Here is a 13,138-nt window from a genome sequence, read left to right as displayed (position 1 = left end):
ATTAATGTATGTATATTTATAAAATTAGCGGATGGATGGATGGATGGATGGATATATGGATGGATGGATGGATGGATGGATGGATGGATGGATGGATGGATATATGGATGGATGGATGGATGGATGGATGGATGGATGGATGGATGGATGGATGGATGGATGGATGGATGGATGGATGGATGGATGGATGGATGGATGGATGGATGGATATCTACCACCCGGATGGATGGATGCTTTATATACAACAATGTCATTTTTTTTAAGTAATTTTAGTCAAAATACACATCTGCCTCCCACATGAGGAACACAACAACACATGACAAACATTCTACGTTGAGGACACAATATTCTCAACTTTCTTAGTCTCAATACATCATACTGGCATCTGAGAATAATGGAGCATGGTTCTCGATTACAAAGGTGGTTCGAAGTGGAAAACAAATGGCTGATTATTTTAGCGAATGCCGTCAGAAGTTGTGAACACAGGCCAGAACAGTGAGTTACTGCAGCAGTCGGTCAAATCTGAGGCCATTTCATCAGTGTTTGCTTAAGGCCCGCACAAGCTCACACTCACCTTAATGATCTCATCTCAACCGCAATAAGACTTTGAGAGAAATTTATAGGCCAAAGCTTATATGATTATGTGTGGATATGCTTAGCTTGCAGGTCAGAATGGTCGCACCGGCGAAATCTGGAGTTTGGGAAATCTAAAGTCTGATTGAGAAGACCCTGAGTTTATTAGAGCTGCCATCAAAGACGCACTTAAAATTAACCATCATTTGCATGACAGGGTTATCCATCATATCATCAGTCCAGTCGGTAATGCCACTCACACATCATTTAGGAGTGGTACAACAAAGTGACAATTGACATCAGGTCTTTTTTTAACACTCACACCATGAATATGGGGTGCGAAAAATGTAATTTTACATAACCAATTAAAAATCTGCAAAGCTTAAATTAATAATTCATCTAAAAAGCAAAATTCTGTCATTATTTACTCACCCTCATGTTACTCCAAACCATATGTTGTTTGTTCTGTGAAACACTTCTCTTTACAACAATCTTTTCTTCTTCACTTTACTTTTTCATGCTTCTTATCTGAAGTGAAAAATAATATATTTTGAAGAATGTTGGTGCAATTTTGGTTCCTAACTTCCATCGTTAATGGACATTATGGAAGATAAAAAAGTCACAAAAGTTTGGTACGACATAAGGGTGAGTAAATCATGACAGAATTTTCCATTTTTGGGTGAACTATGCCTTTAGCCTACTTAAAATTGTATGACCTTAAAATAGCTCATCTCAAGCACACTAATTTCATAAATTACAATTTTTAAAATACAGCACAATCCTCTGCCAAGATTCGTAAAAACTGTGAATGTGTACATTCCACATAAACAACATACAGGTTTAGAACGACTAGGGGTGAGTAAATAATGAATTGTCATTTTTGAGAGAACTATTGCTTCCGATGAAGGAATAAATGCACAATACAATAGTGCGCGATGAGAACACATCAATCTCCCGAGACTGCAGAGAGCTGCATGTGAAGACGCATTGACAGAAAGCAAACGCCGATTTGAAACGAGCAGAAGAACTTCTTGTCCTCAGATGACAACGTGTAAGCAGCCGTCAATCGAACTGAAAGACAGAAAGAAAGAAAGAAAGAAAGAAAGAAAGAAAGAAAGAAAGAAAGAAAGAAAGAAAGAAAGAAAGAAAGAAAGAAAGAAAGAAAGAAAGAAAGAAAGAAAGAAAGAGACTGCTGCAGCAGAGCTGATCTTACTCAAGTGGACCGCTTTCAATGACGACTTAGTCATGATAATATTTTAAATCTATTCTGTGAGACTCACACAAACGCACACACTGTAGATGCAAATGTGCACACATAGCCTATGCTCTCACAAAAACATACACAATTACGCATAACTCATTCCCAGCACCTGCAAGAGCGAATGCCGGCAGAAATGCTGAGGTGTACGACCACCACTGGGCCTTTGCATTATTCATAACAGAGGTACAGCTAGAGGGACAAGTTTACAGTTTATGTCAAGTTTAGCCTCACAGCCAGGTGATTCTACGTCAGTGTTATTCACCTATTATTTTCCTGTGATATTAGGGATAAGTTATGGGTAGGGTTAGGTTTAAGGGTTTAAGGGTAGGGACAACATTTTCGGACAGGAATGTTGTTCCAGGATCAACAAAATATGTTGACCCAGGAACAAAATCACAGTGACAACAGCTAGAGGCATATCTGCACATCCAACACAAATATACTCGCTGACTTCTTTACATACGAACATGCGTACACATCATATTTACGCTACCAGTCAAAAGTTTAGGGTCAGTTTTTAAAAGAAGTTGCTTTAGTACAGAACAGAACAGCTACAGTAAAAACAGTAATATTGTGAAATATTATTACAATATAAAATAATTCTTTTAAATTTTCAGCCTCATTATTCCAGTCTGCAGTGTCACATGTTCCTTCAGAAATCATTCTGACATGCTGATTTTGGCGCTGAAGAAACATTCTTATTATTATCAATGTGAAAAACAGTTGTTATTAATATTTTTGTGGACACGTGTTTTTTTTAAAGATTCTTTGATTAATACAAGTTTCAAAAGAACAGCATCTATTTGAAATAGAAATATCTAATTGTATTTGAAATATCTTACTGACCTCAAACATTTGAACAGCAGTGTAATATATACATAACTGTGTGGAAATGTTGAATTAGTGGTGGTGATATAAGCAAAAAAATTGCTTAATATAATTAAAAAAAATATATATGTTTGGTCGATAATGATATCACAAAGTACAAATGATACCGGGAAAAAAAATTCCTTTTGATACAACAGCATACTATTATACGCATGCATATTTATATACATTTTTTCCGCTCTTTAAAAAGGTTTAGGTTTGTTTGCAGATATTAATAACATTCGCCATACTGCCATTTTAGTGATATCTGCTGTGCGAGTTCTCCAGTTTACCACTGTGATGTGTAAAAAAAACAAAAAAGCTCTTGCTGTCTCTAAGCAAACATCTCCTCCCACATGCACTTTTGCACAGGCATCAGGAATCTGAATCTGAATGCTGCACGTGTTGGATTAACAGATGAAATATGCCGATTGCATTATATTCCGATGACCTGCTTTCTATGACGTTCTCTAAGCTACATTAACAGGTCCTGAAAAAGGGAGGGAGCACACCGAACCTAGTAACCAAATAAGCTTGCGTGTAGAAGATTCAATTACACTCGTTGTCATCAAAGTAATAATCGGGAGATTTATTAGGAAGGTAGCGAAATTACAAACCCTGTAAAACATGGACGTGAAAACCTAACTGTATCTTTATCGTCCTTAATATGAGGAGTGTCGAATGCAGGCTTTGAAAAGCAATCCGCAAAACCCATAAAGTGCTTGACAGATTTAGCCTGATTACTGCATGTGGGACATTTAGGTCTTCATCCCACATAAATGTCACATTAGCCTTTGGTCAATGAGCATGTGGCGAAGATAAACATCAAGAAGCGTTCAAATGTAGGGAAGAAGAAAAAAACAAAACAGATCCAACCTTGACCTGACCTGAACCCAATTCTGGATTTAACAAAGACTAGAATGAAACAAAGACAATTAACAGCATCACATGCAGGGTTTGTGCAAATGTAGTCTTCACAAAAGGTTTGTTTTTGGATTTGGCAAGCGTTTCACAGCCTACGTTGAATCTTTTGTCTGAAGCGAGTGTGAAGAGTAGACAGGTGTCCAAGTGTAAACACCGGCTTTAGCTGGCAGAGACGGAGGGAGGGAGAGGACACGCGGCTGCCTACCTATCACACCTTTAGAACGACAAGGCGCCCATCGATCCACACCGTCCTCACACTCCACTGCCGATGGAGAGGTGGGAAGTGGAATTTTGACTGCTATAACGACAGGGGGTGGGAGCCAATTGCTTCCCAGAACTGTGTTCTTCTCCGGAACAGACGCACCAGTCCATTTAGACAGTTTAACTTTGTCTGGCACTTTCTGCACTCAGAACACTCTGTGCTTGACTTCCACCGCCTTCAAGAGAATGTCTTTCCCACCGAAGGAAAAAAATTCGCAATCCTAAGGGACCATGAAAATGGCGGCCAGTTTGCGCACAAACCGACAGAGAAAGGTCAAGGCTCTTGGACAACGCGGAGCTAACCACGGGAGAACAGAAGAACACTTCAGCCATGATGAAAGCTGCATTTCCAATGGATCAAACCAAGTGCGTTCTGAAAAGGGGATCAGAGAGAGACATGGCAACCCATTGTGCCTCATAATAACTGTCTGCCATATAAAAAAAAGCCCATAAGTGGAAAAATGTCATGAACAGAACATTGCTAATGGATTCTCAGGATTGTGGTTTTTGGGGGTCTGTTACATGCCATGCACTTTCAACAGTCTTTAAACGAAAAGTACATTTGTTTCTTTACAAACAACATAATTGTGGCCATTAGCAGGTTAGTTCCACCAAAAAAGGATAATTATGACATTAAACACTCGCTCTTATGTTGTTCCAAGCCCATAAGACTTTGTTCATCTTCAAAACACAAATAAAATATATTTTTGATGAAAAATAAGAGAATCATCGGGAACAAAACCTCATTGGTTCTCATTTGATGTCACACTGAGCTTCCGTTTAGCATATTCGATGTGTTCCAAGTCTGTGTGTTGATCTATATTTATATGCAAATAAAAGCCTGATTTAAATGTGTTCATCATATAAAGTGATGAAGTCTCTTCAGAAGACGTGGATTAAACCGCTCAATTCATATTGATTACTTTCATGATTAGGGCTGCAAGATTTTGGGGAAAAATGACATTGCGATATTATGTTTTTCTGCCATATATATTGCGATATGAAAACAATTTCACCAGATGACTTGAATAGCTCTATTTGGAAAGAATTGATCATCCTAGAATCATTAGGTTGATTTTGTAGGGGAATACGTCTGCATATAAAATAATAAACAGTATTCAGGTACAGAAATTGAATAATCAAATGTAAAATAACATTTTATTTTATTTTGTCGCGGCTCGACAGAACATGAAACTGTGTTTGAAGTATCACTAGGGGCTCTACACATGAACTTGAGCATTGGCAACATTGTTTGTGTACACAGAGTTTACTAAAAATAAAGGTTTTGTACCACGGACTTTATCAGTGTTTCCGGTGGCTGGAATTTTGTCAGTCAAAAGTAGTCGATCTCCGAATGCAACGTAACACGAGGAGAGTAAAGATGGAAAGCTCCTAAAGCTTGTTACCATATACATTGCCATGAGCTAAGTGTCTAAGTTATCATGCTTTTCATTGGAATTACATGTTCATGACATTTCCTCATATGGAGTCAGTTCATTACGTTGCATTCGGAGATCGACTACTTTTCACTGACAAAATGCCGGCCGACGGAAACAGAGTGAGTTGTTCAAAACCTTTCTTTTTAGTAAACTCTGTGTACACAAACAATGTAGTCAATGCTCAAGTTCATGTGTAGAGCTGGTGATACTTCAAGCACAGTTTCATGTTGTGTCGAGCCTCCTTAGTGTTTTAAAAATAGTGATTTTGATGCTCTCATTGTAGTGCCCCAAGCACTCCCATTCAAAAGGCATTTCGACCGAAAACGAAAATACAGTCAAACTTAAAAGTGGAGTTTCCATTCTAATTATGCTTTTACACAAATGTTTAACTGGGGTATAACAAAAATAGCCTAGAATCAATTTTGGCGACAGTTACCCTTTAAGATTAATGGCACTGACAAAAGCAGGAATATTAGGCTGCTGTCACTTTAAGATCTAATGCACGGATCCAATATAATGATAATCACGGGTCCGTTAAAGCACAAAAAGACGTGGAAGAGAACGTAATTCGGTGTTCGCATATAAACCAGCACGCGATTTCTGAATTGAATTCTCTTTCGCCTCTTCTTGCACTCGAATGCTTTAAAATGACCAGATCTAAAACACGTGCAAATGATAAACTTTCGCTCTGATGGTTAAACTTTGCAATTAATCCGAGAATCATGTGCGTTTCGAACCGTGGTGCCAACCCGTACGGATCAACTACTACGATACCTATATTTGACATCGCACATCCTAATATGTGACTATCACGGATGCGCACATCACAATATCAACACTAAAACTATATATTCTGCAGCCCCATTCACAGTGTCAAATATCAAATATCTCCTAATAAATATATGTATTTATGTTTCCAAGATGAACGAATGACTTTGGTTTGGATCAACATGAGGATGAGTAATTTATGACAATTAGTATTTTTTTGTGTGAACTTTAAAATGCTGTTTAGTTGCTCATTATCGCTTTTAGACTTTAACGTCACAAACGTCTGATAAAAGATGTAATATGAAACAATCATATAGCCATTGTTAACAAATTATTTGAGCGCACACACGTCACATGATCAGATTAGCAGCACTACGCAAGTTTACATCTACACAAAGTTGGTAAACCGCATCGTGCAGAAGGATCAAGGCACGAGGGAATAATGAAAGGTGAACAGGCTTTAGCGGGCCTAATGCCTTCCTCATCAAATGCACAGCAAATCCCGAACCTGACAGCACAGATATGTGAAACACACAGCACTGCGTATTCTTCAAAGGGCAACCATTGTCGTTTCCCTCCAGCTTGCTGCGAACAGCGATGTCAGCTATGTCTAAATGATTACAGCAAAATAATCGTTTTCTTGCAGTAGAAAAAAACAAAACAAGCACGAAGACAGTCAAACAAAGGCATTCGTCTGCACAATAAAGCAGAGTAAAGAGACAGCGGGTGCCATGCTCCACTCAGGATGTATGCAGGAAGACAAATCACATCGCCTTAATCACATTTAATGGCCCACGATTTGTGAATTAATATTCTATGCGTGCCAATGTGGTTGAGGGTTCAGCAGGATTTGGAAGCATCTGAGACACATCATTGTTGAATAAGATGATCTGAAGAGTTGAATATGGTCTAAAAACGTTTCATTATGGGAGTTACGGAGATAAAGTTCAGCTGGTCATGTGATCTTACCATGAAAAATAGACTGGAAATTGGTTTAAAACAAATATTTATCAATATTACTTATTGATAAGTAATTAAGATACTTCATCTTTATTGGTCCATTGATATTGGGTCCCCAAATTAATGCTAAGAATACTACTAATAAATATTTACATAAATTAATTATACACTGCATTACATAATCTATGACTTACCGATGTTACATAAATGTATATATGTATACATATATATATATATATAATTGTGATGACCAGGTTCTGTTTTTGTCATGTTTCTGTGTGTTTGGACTTTGTTTTATTTCATTAATGTTTCTGTGTGTTTGGACTTTGTTTTATTTCATTCTCTTTCCTTGATTCTGTGTGCTTATTGTATTCAATTATCCCTAGCCTGCTTTATTATTAGTTCCTTTGTTTCAGGTGTGTTGCCTTGTTAGTTTGTATGGTCCCTCTCATTTATGTCATTTGCCCCAGCTGTGTCTCGTTCCCTGTTCCCCTCTGTGTATTTAAACCCTGTGTTCTCTCTTGATCCTGGTCAGTGATTGTATGTACGTTCCATGTGAGTGTTCCTGTTCCGTGTTCTGAGTTTATCCTGAGTTTATCCTGTTCTGAGAAATTAAAAGCTACTACTTGCATTTAGATCCGACTACCGCCTTTGCTTCCATGCAGGGGCGTAGAATTTAGTAGGGACGCTAGGGACACGTCCCTAACAAATTTGCAGTGACACTGATATATCCCTAGCAATAATTTCGATCAAACCTTAAAATATATGTCCCCGTCCCCACCAATTTCAAAATCAAACCTACGCCACTGCTTCCATGCAAATTCATGACAATAATATATATATATATACACATACACACATGCATATACAGTATATATAAAACAAACATCAATAATAAACAATAATATGAATGTAGGTTACTGGACATTCATTCATTAACAGTATAGTCATGAAAATGAACCACACTTATGTGGAATATATATTTTTTTTCTTCTAAATACACTGATATGACTGTCTTCACCTCATGCAAGTATTACATTATTTAAATTTAAACATATTTGTCATACGTACTGCTCATTCCTTTAGGTATACATTTTTTTGAACGTAGTGCACCTTTAAAAGTAAAGAACAAAAACACACCAGTGTGAACAGACAATGCTGTCACATTATCTGCCATATACAATCTTGCTGCATCTCTCTTTAAAGAGAGAGGGAGTTCTAACTGTGGTGGTGGCTTCTGTCCAAACAACTAGGCATACAATAGCAATTATGATATTCTCTGAAAAAGCTACTATTCAGTCTTAGATGATTATAAATCTCAGTGGGAAATCACAGCGTTATAATAGCAGACGTTCAATATCTGTAGATACATAACGTACACTGTAAGAAATTAAATCTGACAGTTGACATCACGATCACGACTCAATATTACTTTCAGACCATAAACCAACACAACTCCCAGATGGCCATGGTAAAATGTAGGGATATTATGGAGACAACCACTCAGCACACACACACTCTCACACATCACTTTCCCCTTTAAGCTTTCGAACAGTCAGTGACGTACGCTCTGCCTGGTGATTATGAAGCGATCCTCATATCACAAAATGAAGAGCATCAATGAAGGCAGGACAAAGCCCTGGCAATTAATCACCATGTAACCGACAAAGGTTTAATGTCAACTCAGTAAATGGAAAGACTTTCCAACCAATTTTGGTGTAAACTTTAGTGTGACACCATTAAGCATCTTGACAGCAACTAAGCTTAAAGGGGTAGTTCACCCAAAAATTTAAACTCTGTCATCGTTTACTCACCCTTATGTTGTTCCAAACCTGTATGAGTTTCTTTCTTCTGTTGAACACAAAAGAAGATATTTTGAAGAATGGCACCAGACAGTTGACGTTAGCAATTGACTTCCATAGTATGTTTTCCTACTATAAGTCAATGGCTAACATCAACTGTTTAGTCACCAACGGTTTTCAAAATATCTTATTTTGTGTTCAACAAGAGAAACTCATAAAGGTTTGGTACATCATTTGTAAATGATGACAGAATATTTTTTTTTGGGGGGGGGGGGGGGGGGCTTAACGATCCATTTAAAGGACTTAAAAGACATTTGCCATCTTCACGCTGCAAAGGCAGCACATCTGCATACACCACGAGAAAAATGCATTTACACGCTATTTTAAGACACCATTAATTGATTTATGCAGAAAATACATTTTCAGAAATGCCTAAATATATATATATATTATGCATAGCCTATAGAAACGTGAAAATAACAGAAATATGAAATAGGCTAATAAAAATGATCAAATGTCAACTTTGTTATTATGACATCAGCAAAGTTTTAGGCTGCACTAAAGATGCATTTCAGCATTAGACCCTGAGTTTACTTTGCTTTGTATGTGGCATTGCGTCTTTACATAGAATTTTGAGCAAATGGATAATAAAAAACTTTGAGAATGGCGGAGTGCATAAAACGTGTTCGTGTGAAGACACAAATGGGCCTTGGGGGCGACTGTCTTCATTTATCAGAAGCCATGAAGCAATATTAGCAGGAAGAGTCAAAACCTCCATTATTTATGGACTGGCTCCCTCCCCTGTACATATTTGGTACCTGGTCTTCAGGCAGGCAGTAGAAATACAAAAAAAGCTTCCCACTGCACGGTTAGTTTTTTGACAAAATAATGCATCCATGACAATATGGACGCCCTTTATTTTAAGATATTTATTTCCCTGAAGCGATATTTCACCATATTGAATACGAAGACGACGTCGGTTTAGCTAAAAAAAATAGCTAAACCGAACTCACCAAAATGCCTCGACAACTGACAAGTTGTATGTGAAGCACTGGTCTAAAAAAGAGATAAGTCTTCCAATTTTGACGCTGGGGTGCCATGAAATAATTTTGTTATCTAACGTTGAAAGGAACAGTTCACCTCAACGAAACGAAACCATTAGCATTTACTCCACCCTCACGTTGTTCCAAACTCGTATGACTTTCTTCCATAAAACAGAAAAGACGTTTCTGAATGACAGATTCAGTCACCATTCACTTTCATTGTATGCAGAAAAGACGCAATGAAAGTGAATGGCGACTTAGACTCTTTCTGACTAAACATTTTATTTCCCGTTTCACAGAAGAATGTGTCACACGGATTTGCTACAACATGAGTAAGAGAGTAAATAATGATATTTTTCATTTTTGAGTGCACTATTTAAAATAGGCCACATGTTTAAAGAAAGCACTCGAACTTCAACGCGTCTCGTCCAAACATCTAGCGTCGAATAAGGCGATGTTCCTGCCGTTTATACAAACGCAGTCGTGTCTACCATGAATGGCAAGTTTGCTTGATCATCACGCCGGCATTTCTATCATTACGCCATGAGATCTGCACAAGTTGCCCACCAAATCACCCCTCTACTCTCGACCGTACAGTATTATTGCACAATGATATCCAAAAATGCCATTCCATCACTCAGAATGATACGCATCGAATAACCAAAAAAAAAAAAAAAAAAAGGCGATGCACGCGCATACTTGCGTTTCCATACAAAATCGCGACGTCAAAGCTGTCTGAGTCAGAGGTTCCTTCAAGACCTCATTATCAGTCAATTAATATAAGCTCGACTAATTTGTCGGATTAATTATAATTAAGGGGGGTAAAATGAGAATCACCTTAATCAAAACAGAATAATTCTCATATAGCCTACAAGTTGACGGGTGAGCACATTATTGTAGGCTACACTTTAAATACACCTGACTCTTGCCAATTGATATTTAAGGGTTGCAGATTGTATTAAAATTCTTATTTAAGTTACAGCACGTCACAAGCCCAGTTCATTTCTTTCTGATGATCACGGTCCATGAGCATTAGGCTATAAGGTAACTGTTCTGTAGCTATAATGTCACATTTAGAGCAGATTTAAGTCCTAATATCCTACAATCCAGCCAGATGCACAAGTTTCCATTTCTCCTCTTCCATGTTAGAATATTTATATTTTAATAATATAATGAACAGAACACGACAGTCTCGTTTACAAACAAACAACACAAGAAGCTCGCGAGATAGATAAAACGATCCACATAATTACCATGAAGCTCTATTTCCAACACTCTTTGCCATTTCCTACATTTCCAGAGTGCGTCTCCCACTAATGAAGGCAGGAGGAGGGGGAAAATACAATCCAAACGAAGGGAAAGCTCAAACAAGAAACATTTCTGACAGCGACATGATTCGGTCCAACTATTTCGCAGAGTAAAACAGCATGATTTCCCTAATGCAGTTTTAAGACTGATGTTAATCCACAATCCGTCGTCTCATCAGGAAAAAACACACACATCCCGGTGCAGTCTTTAGGTGTCGCAATGAAGGTAAAAGACTAGAGAGGGTTTTTTTACCCTCGTTCCTCACGATTGTGGGTTCGCGGGTTGATAAAATGCCGATATCTCCACTTGCCCTCAGTACGGAGAGGAACTGAATGTGTGAGCGCCTCAAAAGTGGAGCAAAGACACCCCTAGCGGCGGGAAAAGGAACTGCAACGCTCTTACTGGAGATATTTTTTAAAGGGACATTAGAAAATCTTTCCCAAGTGCTTCTGTTTAAAACACATAATGGTATTTCAGTCTCATAGGTTGTGTTTTTTATCTAATCTGATGAAGAATGCTGACATTTAGATGCTCAGTTGGTAACTAGCAGAGATCAGGGAGTGTTGTCTATGTCTATAATATATATTTTGCATATTAACTATTTTGTTGAAATGTCTGTAACTGTTTTTTTTTTTTTGATCACAATGAGTCTCAAACTTTGATATAATATTTCCACATTCATCTGCTTCAAATGAAAGTGATTTAGAAATGTACTACTTATCGATCAACTCTCTAGTAACGTACACTGGTCAATAATGCTAAAACATTTTTTTTTTTTTTAATTGCCATGAAATGATACACTAAAAATAATGTCTTGCCTTTTTTTAAGATTTACACAATTTAATTAATAGTACATTTCCATGAATGTATTGAATAATCTCACGTAATTTAATTGAATAATTGATTAAGGATTGTTTAATTCAATTTGATGGAATTTTACTATTAAATACATTTTGTAAATTGATTGTACTTATATATATATATATATATATATATATATATATATATATATATACACACCTTATAAAAGTGTATTTTACGTTTTACTCAATGGTCACATGACTGTGATTTTACCCCTCTAGCTCATTTCTAATTGGTTAAAGATCCTTTCCACAGTCTCACTATACTCACAGAAATGGGCTTTTACTAATAGGTCTCTTGGGAATATGTCAGTGTTCCAGCAAACAGGTCTATGTCTATATCAGTAGAAACAACTGACCCTCCTCTGCAGTGTAATGAAACCCTAAACCAGCGCTTACTTTAAAGTCCCACTGAGAGCCTATGCTCTCTTCATTTCATCTGCTCATCTCTCATAAGGCACACAATCTGGTAAATAAGGGTAACAATTTGAATAATTTTACAATAAAAAGTGCATTACCTTATCGTAATTACATTTTCATGAATCTAGATTTCTTCTATTTGTCGGCTCAGCCTGACACAACTTTCAACATTATTGCTTATTTTTTTGGCTGTCTTACTGCCCGACAAATTCTTTCCACACTCATTTCCAATGAAAAAAAAGTTCAGAGTTCCACATTTAATATTCTCTTTCATTGCGTGTGCAGCAAAAAAAAAAAAAAAAAACACATTACGTTCACTCACTTTAGACTTCGTTGAACACATTTTTAACATTTTTGTGATGCAATCCAACTACTAGATGCAACAGTAGCTGCTGTATAAAGAAATATGAATGCTGTGGCATCTATTGCCAGTAGGAAGACCCCAACTGTCATCTAAATCATGTGATTGCAGCGTCACAGCTGGGCAGGTTCCACACAAGCCACCGCATGTTCTGAATCACTTGATGAGAGGCAATTTACTGTACTAATGTCCTCAATATCCCTTTGAGAGAGTTAAATATAAAATTGATGCCACTGTCATGAACAAATTGGTCCACCAGTTGAATCAATCCACCCTTGGATTTAAAAGCAT

The 13,138-nt window shown here is 37.3% G+C and overlaps 1 protein-coding gene and 1 long non-coding RNA gene across 3 annotated transcripts in view; one reads left to right on the top strand and one right to left on the bottom strand.

Moving 5' to 3' along the window:
• Nucleotides 1–11,559, bottom strand: part of nlgn1 (neuroligin 1) — a 225,264-nt gene extending 213,705 nt beyond the window's left edge. Inside the window, exon 1 of one of the 2 annotated variants that reach the window (XM_079597223.1) lies at nucleotides 11,152–11,559. The gene's annotated coding sequence lies outside the window, so the exon portion shown is untranslated. The remainder of the gene's footprint in view (nucleotides 1–11,151) is intronic. The other variant, XM_079597222.1, reaches the window with a different exon arrangement.
• The window catches only part of LOC306990423, a 598,642-nt gene that overhangs the window by 331,442 nt on the left and 254,062 nt on the right, over nucleotides 1–13,138 (top strand). The gene's annotated exons all lie outside the window — the stretch shown is intronic.

Source organism: Phoxinus phoxinus (genome assembly GCF_949152265.1).
Source record: "Phoxinus phoxinus genome assembly, chromosome: 22".
Taxonomy (NCBI): Eukaryota; Metazoa; Chordata; class Actinopteri; order Cypriniformes; family Leuciscidae; genus Phoxinus; species Phoxinus phoxinus.
This window is presented reverse-complemented; position numbering and strand designations above follow the sequence as displayed.